The sequence below is a fragment of the Apis dorsata genome, unplaced genomic scaffold (assembly GCF_000469605.1).
Source record: "Apis dorsata unplaced genomic scaffold, Apis dorsata 1.3 scaffold_104, whole genome shotgun sequence".
Lineage (NCBI taxonomy): Eukaryota > Metazoa > Arthropoda > Insecta > Hymenoptera > Apidae > Apis > Apis dorsata.
Window position 1 is genome coordinate 49,553 of NW_006263402.1, and position 7,861 is coordinate 57,413.

The following is a 7,861-nucleotide window of genomic DNA, read 5'->3' on the forward strand; positions in this document are numbered from 1 at the left end:
CTAAGTCGACGTAGATACAAATCTTCAATTATCGCAAATGACGATGCGCGGATTAAACGTCCCACGGGAAAGGAATACGCGAAATAATTCCCTCCTCGAAGAGCTTAAAGTTTATTTGCGTAGCCGTGACACGAGCACGCTGCTGCTACGAGCATAACGTGTACACTGAAATAAGAGACTCCACTTAAGCGACAGATTTATGCGAGCAGATATACGCGTTTCTCACAAAAGAACCAGTTTTCTTTTTCTTCTTCTTCTTCTTCTTTTTCTTCTTTTTTTATTGTCTCTTTGCACGACAAGCCGCTTCTTCGTGAATTACGATCCCCGTTTTAGTTTATAATTTCACTGTTTCGCACGGTGGATAGACCCGTGATAAGTTACGAAAATATATAAATCGTAAATTCTCTTTGATAAAAGTGAAAATTTTATTCCTGTTTTAACTTTAGTGCGAATATTCATATAAATTTTAATGAAACTTTGGAATCTTAGAATTTGACGCTATTGGTTTCAGTAATTATTGGAAAAAATACTTCGATCGCGATTCCTTTCCTCATTTCACGCGAAACAATGTGAAATATTCGACGTCAATCGATCGATATTCTCTCATTTCGATTTCAACCCATTCCCATGAAAATAGAAGATATTCCGAGAAGAAGGTGAAAAAGAAAATCCAATTACATCCTCGTATCATTTTCGCGATTTTCATCGAGTTTGAACGACAATCGCGAAGAAAATAAATAATCGATATTATTTCTATCTCTTGCATTTCCCTCGTTCAATCACGATTAAACTAACTCTCGAGAAAAAGTAATTCTATAAAATTCCATAAAACACATATATCAATGAATAAAATACTGATTAATCAACCACAATCACCCAAACACACATTCCAATTATAATATCCACTTCTCAAACCTCTCCAAACCATAAGAGCATCGTCTTCCATAAAAATCATTCACCAACATTGCAACGTTAAATTAAACCCCTTTCACAATTTTATCAACAACCGCAATACTCGAATCCTCCTCGCCATTTACGCGCCCCCTTCGAGCCGTCCTAACGAAGCTCCTCCCCCTTCCCTCCCTCTCCAACTCTCCACTGTCCTTCCTTCCAAAGATTCCGCAAAAAAAAAAAAAAAAAAAATTCCGCGTCACGATACACCAGGAGGAGAGAGAAGCAAAGAGGAGCGAAAGGATCCAAGGATCTCGTCGAAGGGGGACTCTCTCACGCGAAATCCACTTAGAGGCTGATATTAGCATATAAACTAGAAAATGTTTTATCGCGCCTCCGCGAGAGAGGCTCTTTCCGCCGCGAAATATTTATTGGCCCTTAACGATCATTAGGGAAGGTCGAAAACAAATGGACACACTCGACCGTGCCGCGATCCCCTTTGATACAAACGTTCCTTCCCTCTCTTCTTGTTACAACACGGGGGACAGGTGCGCTCGACTGCGCTACCCATCTCCTTATTAGCTATTCCGATATATCCTCTTACTTCTTCAACTTCCTTTCTCTCTCTCTCCCTCTCCTGTTTTTTTACACCAAACCTCTTGTTTCCTCTCTCTCTCTCGTTTCTCCTTTCGTCGAGGCGTTCGTTCACCTAAACGACGATTTTTACGCTTATTCTCGTCCATGTGAGTTCGGGGAAATCAGGAGACGGGTTCATAGAAACGAGAAAAATGATTGCAGGAAATTATTGAAATATTTTAGTTTTGCTCACTCTTCTCTTTTCTCTTCTCTTCGAGAAAAAAATTTCTTTAAACTTTTTGATGTCCTTCGAATTTCCAACCGCGAAAAGATCTTTCGATTCGCTTCAGAAACTGTTCCACCAATGTTCCTTAAATTTTCGCAAAGCATCGGAGAGCTGCAACCGGTTAAAATGATACGAGGGTCAAGCATTCTATAAAATTAGTATAACCAAAGGGGTTGACGCTGTTAGGATCGTTTAGAAACTGTACTTCGTTTTCATGGCCTGATAAGAGCCAGTCTGGAATTCCACAAGTTCCACGGAAGTCCCCACCTTTACGTGCTCGCGATAATGGAACGAGCGAAACTCCTTTCGAAGAATATCAAGACATGCGTCTAACAAGTGGCAAACGATCGTGTGCAATGGTGGTGTTGTGCAATCGAATCTTTTACGTGTTTAAAAAGTAACGAGACTTGATCTTATTTATTTTGGCAACTATCTCTGGTATTAATTTTAATTCGATAATTGAGATAATTGAGAAAAAAGTTGATTTTATATGGAAAATTGAAACAGTTTCCAAGAGTTGAGAAGTTCGTCCTTCGAACGACGTCGCTTGTGAGATGGCTCGATATTTTTGAGCTACGATTGTGTATTCGCTTGTATTCTCGTTTGATATTCCATCGATGCCCACCAAGAATACTTTGAATCAAATTTATCCGGTAATCATTGCTTATCGAACTTTTAAATTGATCTTGGACGAAGTCTCGGATGAAGTTTGATGGAATAAATAATCTCACGACTCTGAGGGGAGTATACTTAAATAAACTCGAGATCTTGCGTTTAATTTATGCAACGTTATCGAACGAAAAAATTATTTTATTATAAGTCTTAGAAGAATCTTCTCTATCTTATCCAATCTCACCATCCTTTATTCCTAAACCATCCCAAGACAACACAGAGTAACAATGACAAATCTACTCCCAAGTTCCCAAAACTCCCCTCTTCAAGATCCGACCATCGATCTTTATAAAGAGACATCAATCCCAATTTATCTTGATCCTTTCTCTAAAACCCAAATATATCCTCTGACGAATCCAGAAACTAGATCTATTTGCACAAAATATACCGAAATGCTGTAACAGATAAATTTTTTCGATCATCGCGTATTCACAAAGGATCCATGTAATAACTATCCATAATCATCCAAGGTTCAACTATCCTGCACCCTGTCCCAAAAAATCAAAGAGAGAGAGAGAGATAGAGAGACCATAACTTTTAATTGCAAGATCTCCAATGCACCAACAACTTCCTCCGTCAAACCCCCGTATTCCGCATTCAGATTCGAAGGGATGCTGCCGAGAAGAGTGGAGGGCGGCCTAACTTTCTAGACATTTTCTGCGCCCAAGTTGGCATCCGTGGCCCCCGTCGAACTTCGATTAAATCGGGGAATCGAGTCGAAATCGAGGCGAGACGGATCGGAGAGACGGCCGTAATTGGCCCTCCTCGACTCTCTTCTTGTCGTTCCTCTCTCGACCGCCTCTCTCTTCCCTCTCTCTCTCTCTCTCTCTCTCTCTTATTCTCGGCCGGTCGTTAATCTTTTCCAAGATATACTTGATCATTGCACGCCTCACTACGTCTTCGTTTACGTCCGAGGTGGATCGAGTGCCGACAATTTCCCGTTTCCACTCTGCCATTTCTGCGTTCCGCGCGCCCTTAAGGAGCGAAGAATGGCCAGGACAGGGAAGGAGGAGAGATTGTGTTTCCCTCTCGTTCCACGTTGGAAGGCAGAGAGGATTAGCGATCTATCCTCGAGTGTATAGCCGCGGATTGGAAATCTGGACTTTCAAACGACCGAGCGTATCCAACCCTCCTCCCTCTTCCTCCCCTATTAACGATCGGCCGCTTTCAATTTCGAATTCTTTTCAATCGCGTTACGTTTATGGTTTTATGTAGGGTAGAGAGAAAGAGAATCGAGAGTTTTTGAAGAGATATGCATGGTGATTTTATTGGAGGATTGGATAATTCGAGGAATTTATCGTTTCGTTTGTAAATTGAAAATATTTTGCTCATCAAATGAAATGATAATATTTCTGTAAACGATTTTGAATTTGTTTTTAAGAAGTGAGACCTCCTCGTCTACAATTCACGATGTCTCGTTAATTGTCTAATGGGCTCAGAACTCGTTAAATATCCCGATTATTTCTCTCGAATAATTTCTTCCAATTTGGTTGGTATTTGTAACCATATTATTATGCAAGTCAGATGCAAGCGTTGCACATTCGAGTTACTTTAATTAGCGGGCGATCCCTTTCGGGCAACAAGGGGATGGGGAAAAAAGGGGATGAATTTCCTCTCTCCGGAACGGACTTCCTCTTTAGAAAGGATAATGTGATTAAAGTATGCACTCTCATGAACGCCACGATCTCTTTTGAACGTTCGATAGGTAGCTTTCTATGTTGTACCATGGAATCAAAATAAAAAAAGCACAACATTTTCTTCAGAGAAAAACTCTTTTCCCATTTCAATCGTATGGTTTTTCGTTCTTCTTGATTTTTTAATTTTAATTAATATAATGTGGATCTTTGTAGTTTCGTAGTTGATTGGATTGAATTTGTAACAGGATTTGCGAAGAAAATTTCTTTATATTATATTTCTTTGTTGGGGAATTTTATAAATTTTCATAAGAAAGCTATCTTCTTTTTTCCGAATCGTTATGCGCAATTTTCGCAAAGTTTCAAGAGACTGAAAAATAAATTCTTTCGAGTAATTTTGCAACGAATTCTTTTAAACAATTTTTTCCAAATTTTCAGCTTCTCCGCAATGAACTCTTTTTGAATAATTTTTTTTATAAAACTTCTAGCGGTTTATTTTCCAGACAAATACTCTTACGTAGAACGAACACGCAAATGAGGAAAATTATGAAGAAAAATAAACGAATATCGTGTTTGCGCGATTCATTTTCATTCAACCAACGTGAATACAGGCCAATTTGAAAAATAACCAGTTTATGAAATTTTTATAAATATCAGTTTAATCGTTTGTGATCGACGTAATAATAAGTTTCAATTTCAATCCTTGCGCGGTCCATAAAAATTTTCAATTTTTAAAAAAAAAAAAGATAAACATCGCAATCATAAACCTCTAATATTTCATCCAGGGGGTGGAATACCGCAACATTTATGCGGGCTTACGTAACGTAATTTTGACCAAAGCATTTTTCCTTATTAACGGCAATCCCCAAGATATATTTAGCACGTACACGATATTGATTTTGCAGCTTTCATAAACAGGAAGCCAAATAACGCCGGTCATAAAGTGATTTAACTTACCATGAAATTTTATTACCTTCCGCATCGGTGCTAACGATAATACCGGTGCCAATAAAATATCTCAATTACTGCATTAAAATTAACTCGTCCGAACGGTCTCTGTTTTACTTAATAACAATGTTGCAAAATACCGGGCGCAAGATGGATTAATTTAAATATCTAAATTTATATCGAATAACATCGCGTTGAAAATCAATTGGAAAATTATTATCTCTTTATCCTCTCCGATACATACTTATTTTAATTGATATTTAATTTACAAAAATATCACAGAAAAAAAAAAAATCCTTTTACTATTTCTCCATATAAATATAACAAATATATTGTAAGCAATAAATATCCTCGAATCTTCTCTTCGACGATTTGAAGATTCTCTCTTAATGCACGATTTGCATTTTCTCCAACTGGAAACTCCTTCGACTCCGTTCGAGTGTAAATTCCACTCGTTTTATTATTATGCAAACTAATTACATAATAGAAACGTTCGAGCTCATTTAAAAACACAAGAAGAAGAAGAAGAAGAAGGGCCCTTTCCATTTAAAACGTAAAATTGCTCCACGCATCTTTGTGGAGCATCTCTTGTCCAAGGGATCCATTTTCACGATGAGTAACGCCACTCCGGACGGGACGACGAGATAATATCTCGAGAAACAAGTTGGTCGAATTATCCCAAGAAAATAATTTCAGCTGAAAGAAAGATGAGACTCGTGCAGCCCCCCCAGTGTTTTGATACCGCGAAAGTGGGGGGGATGCGGCTAAGCCGAGAAGGCGTAATTAAAAGCGCGATTTACCAGCATAATTGCCAAGTTAAATCTAAATTATAGGAGGTAGGGTGGATCGTTTGGAATCGTTTAATTGGTAACAATCCGGTTTTCCTTGGCCGATGATTCGAACGTTTCTTCGGCTACCTCGACTCGACTGCAATTTCCTCGGCCGACCCCTTCGCGGAATCCATTTCGGCTTTTTCTCACTTCGGTAACGTTCTATCGCGACAGTCCCAATTACGCGACAGGGCCAATTATCCCCAATATATTTTATAATTTATTTCTCCACCAGTTGCTTTATGCTCCCGTGATAAAAGTTGAAATTACAACTCGTTTCGAAAAACGAAAATCTTTCCGTTCCGAGATAACCAACATTTGAATTTATAACATTCTTTTGTAATTGGAGAACGGATATAAAGAAAGCTGTATGCGCCAATTTTTAAGAAATATTATTATTGCGATTGAGAGAATGTATCAACTCGTTTCTTTTCTTTTCTTTTTTTTTTATTTATACACGAGTGGTCTCAAGTTTTAAACAAAAGGGATTCGCTTGTACTTGTAAAAATTTATGATTTTAATTATTCTTTTTTCAAATTAATTTAGCAATATTTCCAAAAAAAGAAAATCCACGTATATCACTCCGTATATGGTTCATTATTATTAAAAATTCATATATTCGTTTATTCATGTCGATACATTTCAATCGATCTCCATGGAGGTTAAAAATAACCGATCCGATTATTCCAATATAAACTTATCGAAACAGCCGCCGCGCTAATTATTTTAATTGGCACGCTCGAATAAAATTCGGTTTCTTCTGTTTCCCGTATACGGGAAAACCGCGAAACAGTAGGTGGAAGGAAATAGCGGATAGCGTTGGCACGCGTTTTGCGTACGAGTGCTCTCGGCCAGAAGCAATTTCCATGCATGGTCGAACTGAATAATTTCCGGTGGTGCTGCCCCGAATCTTTCCTCGTTTTGCATGCAAAACGAGAGGGAGGTAGCATTATGAAGTCTCGTCTAACGTGATATTGTTCGAGGCAGGTGGATTTATCGACTAAACGTCAGAAACTTTGACGCGAGAAACGTGTCGTTACATTTTCTTTTTTCTTTTTGAAATTGAAAAAAACAAGACGAATAAGACAAGAAACGTGGAGAAAATTTTAGAAAAATTCGTATTCTTATATAATTCGATACGAATGTTTTGCGAAATGGATATGGAGGAATATGCAACGACAGATCGATTAATTCATCCGCGCACGAGTCACAATTAAGACGTTGCGTAACGTGGAATAATTCGTTCTCTGTTAATTGTCGTTGTAGGTCGTGGAATTCTGGGATGTATTTCGCGTATCGTATCGTAATTGGGGATAATTAACTTCATTTAATGGCCTCGACCACCACAAGCCGCTATTCGAGGCGATCCGTTTGGAACAAAGCGATTTCGTCGGCGCAACAACAATGATCCTCGCCTAGTTCCGAGATTAATTAAAACGACCTTGGACGAGGCTTTGACGGTAGAATAGAGTGGTTCCTTCGGCTCGACGAGAAAATTTCCCGACGGCTATAAGATATTCACAGATTTTTCCGTGGAAAACGTTTTTCGCGACCCGACACTTATCTCAAGTTAAAAGAGAAGGATCGCTTTGTGCCTCGTATCCCTTAATGCTTTCGAATTTCAAATGCGAGTTAACTATACCTGTGCCTTTGTCGTGGCCAGTTTCAATACCATATTATTTTCCACGCTTTGGAAATATTAAGAATTGCCGTAACAGTGACCCGCTTCCATTCTCTCTGCTTCGATTTAAGCCAAGTTTTATCGAGTTAATATTACTCTCTCTCTCTCTCTCTTTCTGTTTATCGAGGAATTCTTGAAACGACGCGTCTGGGATATCGAAAATAGAAGTCGTTTCGTTTCTGAAAGCTTCTCATTTCAAATTTTATCTATAAATAAAAGTATTAATAAATACGGAATCGAAATGCTTTTAATGAATCTACTTTCACAAAAACGAACTTCGACAATTTCTTTCTCTCTATAATATTAAAATCCAAGAAAGAAAAAAAAAAAAAAAAAAAAAAAA

General features: G+C 38.2%; 1 protein-coding gene across 1 annotated transcript in view; it reads right to left on the reverse strand.

The window, feature by feature from the left end:
- Window positions 1-7,861, reverse strand: part of LOC102677150 (mannosyl-oligosaccharide alpha-1,2-mannosidase IA-like) — a 191,985-nt gene that overhangs the window by 29,230 nt on the left and 154,894 nt on the right. The gene's annotated exons all lie outside the window — the stretch shown is intronic.